Source organism: Ornithorhynchus anatinus, chromosome X2 (assembly GCF_004115215.2).
Source record: "Ornithorhynchus anatinus isolate Pmale09 chromosome X2, mOrnAna1.pri.v4, whole genome shotgun sequence".
Taxonomy (NCBI): Eukaryota; Metazoa; Chordata; class Mammalia; order Monotremata; family Ornithorhynchidae; genus Ornithorhynchus; species Ornithorhynchus anatinus.
The window spans coordinates 8,165,126-8,178,212 of record NC_041750.1 but is presented as its reverse complement, the minus strand read 5'-3'; the positions used below and the strand labels follow the sequence as shown (position 1 = coordinate 8,178,212).

Genomic DNA, 13,087 nt, shown 5'->3' with positions numbered 1-13,087 from the left:
AGGGAGGGCGAGCATGGACACAGCAGCCAACCTATTTTCCCCTCATCGTGAGTTGAAGGAACCAAGTCGGGGCAAGAGGGCCCGTGTGCCCTTAGTCTCCCCCGGTTGATCCAGCCCCTTGGTGGAGTTCACCCGACTGGCAGAGGGAGGGGCAGATGAGAGGGCAGGGGCGGATGGCAGGCTGCCCTGGGGATCTGGCCGTCTGTCAGTCGGTCGGTCATTCGCTCACTTGGCGATCGCTACCACCAGAAGGGTGGCGAGGTTGGAATTTGGAAGCCTCTCTTTAGCCCACGATGGGACGTCCAGACTTCAGCCTGATTACCGGGGATCAATCGATCAGTCAGTCCATCTGTCAGTGGGATTTATCGAGTGCTTACTGTGGGGATAGTGCTGTACTAAGAGCTTGAGGGGGTACAGTAGAATTGGTAGAGATGATCCCTGCCCACAAGGAGCTTTCAATCTAATGGGAGGCAAAAGGAGTACAGATTGCACCAGTTTGTGGGGAGGGAGGAAAAAAGGGGAGACAAAAAGAGAAAATACAGTGGACTTTTTTACGTCTGCCTCTCCTGTTAGAGTGTAAGTTTGTGAGTGGAGGATGGATCACTTCTCTATTCTGTACTTGTCGAGTGCTCAGGACCGTACTTTGCACCCAATGGTGCTCAGTAAAAGCTCTCACTGCTACTGCTAGTAGAAACGGTATTTATTAAGCGTCTGCTGCGTGCAGAACGCTCTGTTAAGTCCTGGGGAGAAGGAGATGCCTGGATGAGAGAATTAGACACGGTCCCTCAACCTCCGGGGGCTACATGTTCTGAGAACAAGGTGGGGAAGGTTTGGCGGCAGACACAAAAAGAAAGAGGAACAAATACAAATGCAAAAAAATAGCGTAAAATCAATCATCCGACGGTCTTGGTTAGAAAAGAGAAAGGGCTGCTTGCCGGGGGTGGCGGGGAAGGGATGGGAGCTGGGGATCCCGGTGGTCTCGCTTGGCATTCCAGTGCCTGAGGGTGCCCTTGAGTTGGTTCCCGGGACTGGCAGAGGAAGGTGGGCCGGAGCTGAGCTTCAAATAATTGTGGTATTTGGTAAGTGCCGACATTGTGTCAAAGCACTGTACTGAGCACTGGGGTAGATACAGGGTCCCACGTGGGGCCCACAGTCGAAATAAGAGGGATCGAATCCCCATTTTGCAGATGAGGGAACTGAGGCCCGGAGAAGTGAAGTGACTTGCCCGAGGTCACGCAACAGGCAAGTGGCGGAGTGGTGATTAGAACCCAGGTCCTCCGACTCCCAAGCCCGGGCTCTTTCCACTAGACCACGCCGCTGCTCTACTGCTGGCGGGAGGGCCTGTTGTAGCCTCAGTTTCCTCTTTGGGAAATGGGGGCCCCGCCTGTTGGTGACACACGGGGAGACTTGCGGCGGGTCAGTGGAGATGCAAAGAGGCAGAGGGTCGTCGTCCCCATCCCCTACCCATCCCACGTTTGCACGGCCGGTGGACGCAGGGCAGCGCCATCCCGGAGTTGGACAGTCGGGCCAGCCCAGGGCAGGGTTCCTGGCTGAGGACCGTGTGGGTTAGCGTGCTCTGTCCGTGCCTTCTGCAGCTGGCCGGCAGCACGCTAAGTACGCGTGCTGAAGGAAGCATGCCACGGGGCCGTGACTGAACTGGCTGTGCGGTAGTTTCCTTTTGGAGGCCTTATGGAAGGGACATCTCCTCCAAGAGGCCTTCTCCGATTAAGCCCTCACTTCCTCTTCTCCCACTCCCTTCTGTGTCACCCCAGCCCTTGGATTTGCTTCCTTTATTCACCGCCCTCGCCCAACCCCACAGCACTTACGGCCCCATCTGTACCTTTTTTATATTAATGTCTGTTTCCTCCTGTAGACTGTAAGTTCCTTGTGGGCAGGGAACGTGTCTACCGGCTCTTATATTGTACTCTTCCAAGTGCTTAGTACAGTGCTGTGCACACAGTAAGCATTCTGTAAATACCATTGATTGACAGGAGGCCGGGGGCCTGGGCAGAACCCATTACCTTTGGGCCCTAGAGAAAGATGTTGCAGGTTGGGGTATCCTTTGACTCAGAGAGCGTGGGCTAGTCCTGAGGCCAGAGCATGCTCGATTGAGCTCTGGAGGGATTGCGTCCCTAGCTGAAGAGTTTACACGGGATAATAAGAATAGCATTTGTTAAGCACTTTCTCTGTGCCAAGCACTGTAATAAGTCCTGGGGTCGATACAAGTTAATCGGCTTGGACACGGTCCCTGTCCCACATAGGACTCACAGTCTCAATGCCCATTTTACAGATGAGGGAACTGAGGCCCAGTGAAATGACTTGGCCTAGATCATACAGCTGACAAGTGGCAGAGCCAGGATTAGAACCCAGGTTCTCTGACTCCCAGGCCCGGGCCTTTTCCACTAGGCCACGCTGCTTACCCTGCCCTCGGGAAGCTTACAGTTTGTCCAGGGTGAGGGGGGTGAGGGAGGGGAGATGTGACTCTCAGGGGTGCATTTGGTATAAACCCATGCAGTTCTCTGGCACAGGGCACCTTTCTGAAGGAAAAGGAAGGGCCCAGTCTTCCTCCCCTGATGTAGACATGGAGACAAGAGCGGATGTGCCCCGGGAAGTTTTAGGCCAGGCAGAAAAGTGAGAAGATCAGAGGGGAGTGGAGGGAGGAAGGTGAGCTGGCCCGTGTTGGGCCCCACCAGAGGGGTGCAGGCCTGGAGTTTTGAGGTTCTATCTAGTTGGACACTAGTGGTACATTTCTGGAGGATTTGCCTTTTGAGTGCTATCCTCAAGGCTGCGGGGCGAGGGCAGGCGGTGTGACATGTGGGGAGGGAAGTCCGGCTGGGGAGGCCCCGGCCCCGCTGGCCCTGGAGACTGCGATTGTTCCTATTGTTGGGGTGACTGGGAAGGAGAGCCCCTTCCGCAAATCCAGCTCCCGAGCATTCAGCGACCAGAAGGGCCGGTGAGCGAGGAGGATGGTGGTTTAGGACTTTGCCCGCTCGGCCTTCTGGCCCGTTGCCACGGAGGCCGGCCACGCTGCGGGGCCAAGAGCTCTGGCGGTGAGTAAGCCAGCGCCACCCTGGCACTCCCCTGGAAGCACCCGGTCCCCGTTTCCTGGAACCCCACTCCCAGGAGCGGCCCCGGCCCTCCGCGTTTCCGAGCCCAGTCCTAGGAGACCCGAGGTCGAGGGCTGGCAGGTTGTGGGTGTGAGTCAGTCGGAGGCGCCCGGGCCACGGGAGGAGGGACGTGCCGGCCAACCTCCCGGCTGGGGCGCATTCCTCACCACGGGCTGGCCGCCGAGAAACCCGTGCGTCCGGATCCCTTCCTGGTCCGCCCCTTGGCTGCCTCCGATCCCTTTTCTTCTGGCCTTCCCCGGCCCCTTCCCCACACCTCATCCCGCCCTTTCAAACGAGGGTGCCCGACAGGTTGGATTTCACGGCCGGGCCCGCCGGGTGAAGGGTCTCCCCCCTACCATTTGGTGACCATCCTACCGCCTCTCCTACCCTTTGGTTATCTGCCCCCCACCGAAGCCCCCCTCAGCCTGAGATCTATTTGGGCCTACTCTGCCACCAACGGGGCTCATCCCTTCCCTCCCAGGGGAGCTGCTGGCCTCTCGCAGCTGTGAGACAGCCATCGATAAGAGGGTGACATTCTCTTTTGGGTTGTTGGTTGTTTTTTTTTCTCAAGAGCTCTTATCACCTCCATACCGATGCGGCTGCCAATTATCCTCCGTCACTCTGGCAGCAATTACCGGACCGTGTGGGCCGGGGGCCGGGCCCCAGTGGCGTTGCCATGATTAGCGGTGACCGCGGGGGTATGTTGCTTCATTTGTCTGGGGGTGGGGGGTTGGTGTTTCCACCTGTCCCCGAGGATCCAGTCCGAGCAGGCTGCGGGACAACCATCCACGGCTTTTTGGGCCAAGAGACCGATCCACTGGGCTCCGCTGGCTTCGGAGCCACCGGTCCCGCACCTGGGGACAGGACGGGGGCGGTTGGCCTCCTGGCAATCATCTGCGGGGGCTGGGACCGAATAATAATAATAATAATAACTCTGGTGATTAAGCACTTACTATGGGCCCAGCACTATACTAAGCACTGAGGTAGTTAGAAGATACCTAGGTCAGAGATACCTGTCCCACATGGGGGTTTCCTCAGAGCCTTTCCTTGGGGCCGGGACACAGACCAGCGCCCCTCTGCTCTGTCTCAGCTCACCTCCAGGATGACCAGTCCTGGGCATTTGTAACTTTTTTGCTGCTTCCTGGACCGGGCCCCTTCACCAACCCACTTCCCCGGTCAGCCCCCCAAGTCCACAGGACGTCGGGCAGGGGGTGGGGCCCCTGCTCTGTTTTAGCCCCTCCCGGGGCCTCTTCTGTGGATTTTCCCTTCACCCTCTCTCCCAAGACCCCCCGCTCTGGCAGCCGTCAGGGGTGGGATTCCTTCCCTAGGGGCTTTGGAGGGAGGGGAAGGGATTACAGATGATGGAGGCAGGAATTTTGGATGCTGGGAGCACGTGCAAGCAGACGTCCGTGGGGACAGCCTGGATGGGAGGGTTCTAGTCCGGCAGCCCGGCAGCCCCTCAGTAGGGTCCGAGGGGAGGGGAAAGGTGGAATCATGGAAGTCAACTCGACATGGGTAGCCCCCTGCTGCTGGGGAGGGCTCTTCAGTTATTCTATTTCCATCCACCGAGCAAACATGACTGTGTGCGTGTCAGGAGCCCCATTCTCTGGGTGCAACGGATACAGGGGAGGGAAGCGAATTACCCCCTGAGGCAGGCGGGGAGTAAGTGTGCACTCTTAGTGTGCTTGGCCAGCGACAGAGCTTAGATTTCCTTTGGGAGCTCATGCGGCCTCAAGGTGTGGATGCACCCTCCTGAATTTGTGATTGGATGGCGCTTTCCCAGATGCTCCACATCCACAATCCTCCCCCCCCCCCCCCCCCCCACCGACTCCCAGGGTCCCACCATTGGCAAACCATTATTTCGGGCCCCATGATGTCCTTTCCTCTCCGCCGCCCCCCAGCCCCCTGAACCCACTTGGCGAAATCAAGATGGGTGGCAGTTTGTACCCGTGGGCTGTACCCATCCCCTCCCCCCCCCCCCCCAGGGTTCCTTGAGATTACCTGGGACTCGCTATTCCCCCTCCCTGCCCCCCCAGCGAAGCACTTATGTGCACATCTGTATATTCTGTTAACTTCCTCCCATCTGACTCCCCAGCTAGCTTATAATAATATAATGTGGTGTTTGTTAAGCACATAGAATGTGCCAAGCACTGCACTAAGTGCTGGGTAGATACAAGATCATCAGGTCAGAAACGGTCTCTTGTCCTGCCTGGGACTCATGGTCTACGGCTCCTTGAGGACAGAGATCAGGTCTAGAAATTCTCTTGTCCTCTCCCAAGCCCTGAGCACAGTGCTCTGCGCACAAGAGCTCAGTAGCTTTGATTGACTGAGCTTTGCTCCATTGGTTATTTCATTTATTCAGTTTTTGCTGCCGTTTCTTTTAACCTATGATATCTCTGTTATTTTTATTCTTGTTCCCATTTTCTTTATTCAGTTAGTGCTTGCTCGCCCCGTGTGGCGCCCTGCCTTCGAATCGGAACTCAGAGCAGCATGGGTGTGTGTGTGTGTGTGTTGGGTGAGGGGGTGGGGGAGAGGGTCGGGGTCGGATGGCTGGAAAGACTCCAAGCTTTCCTGTCCCTTCCTTTAGACACGTGGTTCCAGTGTGGATGTGGCAAGACGGGATGCCCAGGTGTGTTGGTTTAGGTCAGAAGAAAGATAAAGTGCATTCAGGTATTCACTTCCCCAGCAGCAGTTGCCAAGTTCACATCAGATAAGACCGATTCGGGACTAGGTCAAAGCAGCAAGCAGGGCTGTCCAGTTAACCCCACAGGCTTCCCCTCCTAGGTTTTCCTGTCCTAGAGTGTTAAAGGGGTCAGAGATCACCCCGCCACCCCACCGCTTCCCCCCCCCCCCCCCCCCCCGGCCCCAGCCAGCAACTGTTCTCTCCTCTGCCTCGGCCTCTTCGTACCTGCCGGCTCACTTCCAGCTCCACTGGCTAGGTCCTGACTCTCTCTTTCCTCTTGGCCGACCCCAGCTGAAAGCCCTGAACTTCCTGGCTCTCTTATCGTGATCATTATTATTATGGCATTAAGCGCTTACTATGTGACATGCACTTTGGGAGGTAATCGGGTCAGACACAGTACCTGTCCCGAGAACGGGGCTCACCGTCTTAAGTAGGAGGGAGACCAGGTGTTGAATCCCCATTTTACAGATGAAGAAACAGAGGCCCAGAGAAGTGACTTGCCCAAGGTTCACACCGCTCTTGTTAGCTCCCAGTTCTTAAATGGACTCAGCCTTGGGGTGGGAGGGACCTGGCCTTTGGGGCTCTCCATCTCCCCCACCCCAGTATTTGTTCCCTCGGAGGTCTTCTAGACCGCAAACTCCTTGTGGGCAGGGATGGTGTCTACCGACTCGATTGGCTCGTACTCGCCCGAGCGCCTAGTACGGTGCCCTGCACGCAATAAGCACTCGCTAGATACAGTTGCTCGAGGGACTGATCCAGCCCAGCCTGCTGCCATTAGCAATCTATTGCTCGAGGCAGAATTCCCAGATGGGTCGAGTCTCGCAATGCGAACGTTCCCGAAATCTGAGCACAAATGGGAAACAGAAGTTTAATCCCTAGAAGGCTGGGCCTGACCCCCCACAAGTGGGCGATCAGATGGTCGCGTATTGCAGGCTGCGGGGAGGGCGAGCGTTCAAGGTGAGGGGGCGGCTTTGCTTCCTTCCCGCGGCCCGAGAGGGCTCCACCACAGCCTGGCGAAAATCACTTCTTGATGAAATTGTGCTCGGCTTTTCTGGTGTGTGAATGCACCTAGCAGGTATGTAAAGCCCCACATCCCCACCCCTTCACCCCCACCCTCTGGTGCCCCAAACTCTCCTGCCCTCTCCTTAGACTGATCTGCCCGAAGTCCGGACAGCACGGCCGGAGTTGCGGCGCGGGTGGGTCTCTCGTGAGAGGTTTCTTTTTCAACCACTGAGAACCCTAGGTGGGCTACTGTGCCACAAGGGAGCCTTTTGTTACTGAGGAAGAGGGACTCCGCAAGTGGCCGGGAAGAGGGGATGAGCCTCTCAAGCTGGCGGGGGCTAAGCAGGTGTCACCGTCCCTGGGCCACTAGGGGAAAGTGAAGGCCTGGGTTTCATGGGAGCCACGCTGATGGAGACACCTGGTTTCGGAAGCAAGCCAGCCGCCGCCGCCGGGGACCGATGGTGCCAGCTCAGCCGGGGCTGATCCTCGGCCCCTCCGAAGACAGAGTCGAGCGTTAGATAGGTCAGCCGGCCCTGGCCTTAGCCGGCCCTGCCCGAGGCTGTGAGGGATGCTCTCGCACTATCATCTCATGGTTTCTGGCCTCTCAGGGACTCCTCCGCCTCCTGAGCCCCAGGAGAGGCCCATCGGGGACTTCCAGCCGGGCCTCCTGGGGTGGGGCAGAAAGCGGCTGAAGCGACAGTAGGTGGCCCTGACCACTCCTCGGCCTCCTGGGAGATGGGCTGCACACCCCCAACGCTCTCTATAGAGGAGAGGGGGAAGATCCCTTCCTGCGCTGGTGGAGCTACAGCGGGTGCCCTCTGAGCACCGTGGCCTCCTGCCTGGAAGAAATGCCGCCCGCCTCCCAACACCACCCGGCGGGCCTCCCATCCAGTTCTGAGTGGCCTTGCCAGCATCTCCTTCACTGCCTCAGTTGGTATGGCCCGCCATTAGGGAGAAACACCATCCCACACCCCTGCCAACTCGGGGCCCTTCCCCGTGAAGCAGGGCAGAAAGAAGCCGTAGCAGCAGGCAGCCTCGGGAGCTCTTCTGCCACCTGGGAGAGATGACACCCACCCCCAGTGCCACCACCCACCCCCAGTGCCACCCGGGTGGAGCTGCGGCAGTGGGCGACCTGAGTGACGCCTCGACTGTCCGAGCACCAGGGCCTGTCACCAAGGGAGATGCCACCTAGTGCCTCCGGGCGCGGGGGGGGTTCCTGCCATCCTGCTGGAGCCGGGGCAGGAAGAAGCTGGAATGGCAGCCTGTGGCCTCGGCCGCCCTTCCACCACTGGAGCACCAAAATCTACCGCCTGGGAGAGGTGCCGCCCACCCCCTTCTCCGCCCGGGGAGTTCCATCCTCTTCCCGAGGGAGTGGGACGAAGCTGGAGCGACAGCACCGTGACCTTGGAGGTTCCAGCCGCACACCGCCCGGAGATCCCAGCCTGCCCTGGTGCAGTAGCAAGCACGGGAAGAAACAGACTGTAGCCTTGTGGGGCCTCAGCATCTCCTCTGCCACCTGAGCACCAAGGCCTGCCACCCACCCCGTGCACCAGGTGGGGCTGGGGGGCAGAGGGGGGAGCCCTGTCCTGTCCTGCCCAAGTGGGACTGGAAGAAGCTGGACAAGAGGCCCATAGCCTCCTTTCCCATCTGAGGCCCGCTTCCTGCCCCACCGGAGTGGGGCAAGAGTGGACTAGAGCAGCCGCACGTAACCGCGATGGCGCCTCTACCACTTAAACGTTGGAGTCCGCCACCCGGGAAGGATCTCGCCCACTCCCAACGCCGTGAAGGGGGCCCGACCTCTCCCGCTAGAGTTGGGTGGGGAGGCACGGTTCCTCTGCCTCCCAAGCGCCACGGCCCGCCACCCCCTCCTCGGGCCGTCTGGAAGGTGGTCCCATCCTGTCCCACCAGAGCAGGGCAGCAAGAAGCCGGAGTGGAAGAGTGTGGCCTTGGCGGTGGCTGCTCCTCTGCCCCGAGCCTGAGGCCCGCCACCCGGGAGATTCGCCGTCCAACCCTGCGGGCCCCTTCCCTCCTGGGCGGAGCAGAGCGGGAAGAATCCGGAGCGGCAGTGCGTATTCTCGACGGTTCCTCCGCAACCCGAGGGTCAAAGCCTGCCTCCCCCCCGCCCCGCCCTCTTGAGGACCCCACCTTGAGCCTCCGGAGCGGGGCAGGAAGAAGCCGATGTGGCAAGCGTGTGGCCGAGGTGGCTCCTCCGCCATCTGAGCGTGGAGGCCCAGTACTCCGGAGCGATGCAGCCGGAGCCCAGCTCCGGTATAAGGAAAGGTCCTGGAAGGATGTTGTGGGGCTGCCGGGGGACAGTGCTCCCAACCCCGGTCGTCTCCCTCTCTGGTTGCCAGCAGCTCCGGCCCCACCACTCCCGTTCTACTCCACCCCGAGACGCTGGGCTGCGGGCCCAGCGTCTTGAGTGGCCGGCCGGCCATCCTTCCCCTCCCCCAACTCACGCCCCCTCCCCACCCCCGACCCCCTCAGGAAAGCCCCTTGCTCGCCACCGCAGCCGCCACTGCCACCGACTCCCCGCTGGAGAAGCAGAGCCGCCGGCGTTCTGGTTAGAACTTTTTTTTTTACTTTCAGCACTGGATGCCGATCATCCCCGATGCCATGTCGGGGGGGTGGTGGGGGGTGGGCCCGTCCTGTCCCTCCAGAGCAGGAAGAAAGCTGGAGTGGCAGCACGCGGCTCTGGGGGCTCCTCCCCCCCCCCCCCCCCAACACGAGCCCACCACCTCCCACGTCCCACGCTCTCGGGGAGGTCCCCCATCCTGGCCCGCCGGGACGGAGCAGGAAGAAGCCGGAGCGCCAAGCACCACCGTCACTTAGACTATTGGCAAGGTTGTGGCCGTTGGACTCTGGACTGCCCTGCCTGAGCGGTGAGGAGCCTGAAAAATCTCTTCCTTTTTGCCATAATGTTCTGCCTCTCTTATTGGAGTGACTGTTTTCCTGGTCTGTTTACCTTGCTTTGCTTCTTGGCATGCTGTGCTTTCTCCACCTGGCTATCAGCGGCCCCCCTCCTCCCCCACCCACCTTCCTAAATCGCAACCCCACCTGCAGCCCCGCCCCTTGGGCCAGGGGGCTGTACTCTTCCCAGTGCTTTGCACGCATCAGGCCCTCGAAAGGTACTATCGAAAGAACAGACAGGGTTGATGCCGCCTCCTCCTCCTCCTCCGAAAACTGGCTGGGGGCCCCAAGGGCACCCCAGCGACCTAGCCTGGAGCTGCGTGTGATGTGAACTAGAGTGACCTGGTCTCTGTCCTCGGTGATGCCCAGAACGGCTGCTGTCGGCAAAGCAATCGTTAGACTGCTCGGTCTGAGGGTGTTTTGGGGGGGGGGGGGGGGGCAGTGTGTGTGTGTCTATTAATAATAACGATAGTGTTTGTTAAGTGTTTACTATGTGCTAAGTACTGTTCTAAGCGCTGGGGTAGATACAAGGTAATCAGGTCGTCCCACGTGGGGCTCACAGTCTTAATCCCCATTTTCCAAATGAGGTAACTGAGGCCCAGAGAAGTTAAGTGGCTTGCCCAAGGTCACACAGCAGACAAGTGGCGGAGCCGGGAGGAGAACCCACGAACTCTGACTCCCAAGCCCATGCTCTTTCCACGAAGCCATGCTCTCTACTTGCCTACCTGTCCGTACATGGATCTCTGAGGAAAATAAAGTAAATCTGGTTCATCCCGCCACCTTAAGACCACCCCCCATCCTCCCAAGGCCAGCACAGTGCTCCCAGCCAAACTCCTTTAGCTCCCAGTGAAGCCGAGAGGATACTGGTAAGGGGAGAGGGGAAAGGACAGGGTACCCCGGGGCCAGAAGAAGCGGGATCCCGCAGGCTCGGGAAGCCATTGGCCCAACCATTTCGTGGAGATGTATGAGAGAGCCACACGCACCTACTGTTGGGCCCCAGGGCCACGTAGAAGCCAAATGCCAGGGGCCTGGCCAACCGCCTGGCATGGGGCTCAGAGACTGTTCAGCCTTATCCCACGTGAGGACCACCCCACCCCCAGAACCCCCAAAAGGCTTCACCTGCTTTGTGCCGATGCTTGCTACCCACAGCGATAACCAGGTCTTTCCTGACCCAAACCCTCAGCCTTTCACAAGGTAACTCTAAACCATCCAGCCTTCCTCTTATTTAGTCAGGGCTACTGCCGAGATGGCAGTGGAAAATTGCTACCACCATCCTGTCTTGTGAATTTAAAGCCTTCTGGAGGCACGGAAATCATTTGGGGGTACCCCTCATCTCCCCACCTACATAGCACTGACTATGCATTTGGGTCCGTACCCCCTAAACACTTAGGTACTCACCCTTCCCTCAACCCCCACAGTGCTTCTGACCTTATCCTTCTACTCTGCCCCTTTCCACCTGGAATTTATTTTAAGCATCTCTCTCCCCCTCTAGACTGTCAACTCCTTGCAGGCAGGGATCATGTCTGCCAGCTCTATTGTATTATCCCTCCTAAGTGCTTAGAGAAGCAGCGTGGCCTAGTGGAAAGAGCATGGGCCTGGGAGTCAGCGGGCCTGAGTTCTAATCCCACACTTGTCACACTTGTGTGACCTTGGGCAACTTCTCTATTACCTCATCTGTAAGATGGGTATTAAGACTGTGGGCCCCATGTGGGACATGGACTGTGTCCAACCTGATTACCTTGTATCTACCCCAGTGCTTAGTACAGTGCTCTGCACCAAGTAAGCACTCCATAAATACCAGCGATTGATTCACAGGTTAAATAAATCATCCGGTTCCATTCTGAGATGGAGCCGAGAGCTGTGATTGAAGAGGTTTTCAGAATCCTCACCCTCCCCAGTTTGTTATGCAGTGGTCCCAGGCCGATTTTGCTGGGCAAATTCTAGGATAGAGACAGGCAGGCTTCCCCTCTCTTATGCCAATCAATCAGTGGTATTTACTGGACACTTATTGCGTGCAGGCCACTGTACTAAGCGCTTGGGAGAGTACGATATAACTCAGTGGTAGACAAATTCCCTGCCCACAAGGAGCTTCCAGTCTGGATATGCTCATAGTGGGGCTGAGGGCGGGGTGAATGAAGGGTGTAAATTCAAGCAAGGCAGTTACTGAATCAGTGTGTCATATTTATGCTCCGGTCATTTTGGCCATAAATGGGTCCTGCACCTATGACACATTTCTGCGTGCTGGTTCTCAGTCCTGAACGCTTTGTGAATGTACTGAGGCCCGTCCTTGGTTTGGGAGGGAAACTGTCCGCATATCTCAGGCAGCAGTTGACATGTTGGGGAATGGATTGCACCAGTATGAGGTCCAAAAAAAAAAAAATTAGAACAAGCCCCAATACAAAGGGACCGAGTGCTAGGCACAAGCAGGGCAGAGTCTGAGAACACTCCCACATTTTGCCGATCCTGGTGATGTTGGCATATGGGTAGGTGGTGGCTGGGGGGGGGGGGCGGGGTGTACACACACACTAGTTCTTATCAGTGACTGGAGAGAAAATCCTCAGATCAGGAGTGGGAGAACGAGCTGGTTGGTGGAGAGAGGAAACTGTGCCTGTTTATCAGGTCATTTTTTTGTTTTGTTTTGGAAGTGCAAGTCCATCTGACACAGTCATCTTGCTGGGTCAGGCAGAAGGCCGCCCTTGTACCCTGGACAGGGGACGGCTCACACGGGCGCTAGGGCGGGGAGTGAGGGAAGCCTGGTGAGGATGATGGGAGTCCCACAGGGTAGGAAGGGGCAAGGTGGTGGAATGCTCTTCTCCCACTCCCTTCCGCGTCGCCCTTGCACTAGGATTTTGCACCCTTTATTCACCCCTCCCTCAGCCCCACAGCACTTACGTACAGATCTGTAATTTAATTTACTTACATTAACGTCCGTCTCCCTCTCCAGATTGTAAGCTCACTGTGGGCAGGGAACGTATCTACCAACTCTGTTACATTGTACTCTCCCAAGCGCTTAGTTCAGTGCTCTGCACACAGTAAGCGCTCAGGAAATTGGATTGTTTCTGTCTCTAACAGGAACATTGGGACACTCGGTTGCCCTTCTGGACATCATGGTTGGGGGGATGAGCCGTCCCACACCCCTCACTTTCCCGTGGGCGATTCTGTCCATAGCACTTGCCCATGCCTGAATCTCTCCAAACCCCTCTGTGACTTACTCCTGGTGTGTGTCTTGTCGATCTGTCTGTCTCTGTCTCCCTCTCCCCCTCCACACCATTTCTCTCTCTCTTGTCAGACTCTGAGCTGTTGCATCCTGGGTCATCCAGCCCAGGCCTCTGTCACTGGAGGCGGGAACCAGACTCTCAAAGGAACAGTGGCATGGTTGCCTACC

The 13,087-nt window shown here is 57.9% G+C and overlaps 1 protein-coding gene across 2 annotated transcripts in view; it reads left to right on the top strand.

Moving 5' to 3' along the window:
* The window catches only part of SH3GL1 (SH3 domain containing GRB2 like 1, endophilin A2), a 31,550-nt gene that overhangs the window by 7,335 nt on the left and 11,128 nt on the right, over window positions 1-13,087 (top strand). The window contains exon 1 of one of the 2 annotated variants that reach the window (XM_029052699.2): window positions 9,574-9,674. The exons of the other annotated variant lie outside the window; for it this stretch is intronic. The gene's annotated coding sequence lies outside the window, so the exon portion shown is untranslated. Of the gene's footprint in view, window positions 1-9,573; window positions 9,675-13,087 lie in introns of those variants that run through there. 2 annotated transcript variants of the gene reach the window in all.